Here is a 1,092-nt window from a genome sequence, read left to right on the forward strand (position 1 = left end):
AATAGACAATAAAAAAAAATAAAAGGAGTCTATCCTCACAAGGATTTAAAACCATTTATAAGAAATGATATGCTTGGGGGGGGGGGGGCTACTTATTATTAATTAAGGAAGAAAATTTCATTGGTGTTTATAGGATTATAATATATTTCATTTGTGTTTCTTACAATTATTGTGTATCTCATTTGTGTTTTTACAATTACTGTGTATATGTGAAAATGTATGCAAGTGACAGCATAAGATGTGCGTACTAGTATATATCATTGACTACAAAGTCAAAGCATTGTTTCTGGAAGAAATAATTTCATGGCGTTAGAGTTAACTGATAATGACAAGAAGGAAGTCATCAGGACTTACAAGCTTTTTCTGGCAAATGTAGTTAAGATAGTTAATGAAAAGAAACCTAAGACCATTTGAAGGCCAAATTTATTTCTTTAAATTTTGCAATTTCAGTTAGAGTTTTTTTGCAGTTACTATTCTATGTTCTTTGTAAATATATCTTGAATGTAAGTGTGAATAAGTGCACCTTGGGTGAATAAATATGGCATGCACCACAGGGGGAACTTGTTACCAATCTGGATTACGTGGTACTATTCCAAAGTTACATAAAATCCCATCTTCGGAACTTGTAAGAATTTGCAATAATGTTTCGCGACTGCGACCGTTCGGTTACGGACTGGTAGCTGGTTGTACTTGGACTGATTTCCTACACACCATGAAAAATGACAAAACAAAAAATGAACAAGGGCTAAATCAGTAAATAATCTGGGCAACAACATTGTAAACCTGAACCGTTGGCTTGTCCGGATGACTATTTAGCTGTTGCTTTTCCGAGACGCTACGAAGGATGTTTATTATGTGTAACGTTGTGTTGCCAATAAACAAACTTCACTTGATTATTATCATTATTAAATGATTGCAGTTTCATTCTGTGACTAGTGTATTTTGTAAAAGGACTGTTGCTGTTTCAAACGACACTGTAGCGATCTGTAAAACGAACGGTGTTATATAACTGTATTAATATATGACAATTTTCGGAAAAAGAAGTGCATCATCTGATGTGGTGGATCTGGATCAGTGATACAAATCACGCTG

This window comes from Schistocerca americana, chromosome 1 (assembly GCF_021461395.2).
Source record: "Schistocerca americana isolate TAMUIC-IGC-003095 chromosome 1, iqSchAmer2.1, whole genome shotgun sequence".
NCBI classification, from domain to species: Eukaryota; Metazoa; Arthropoda; class Insecta; order Orthoptera; family Acrididae; genus Schistocerca; species Schistocerca americana.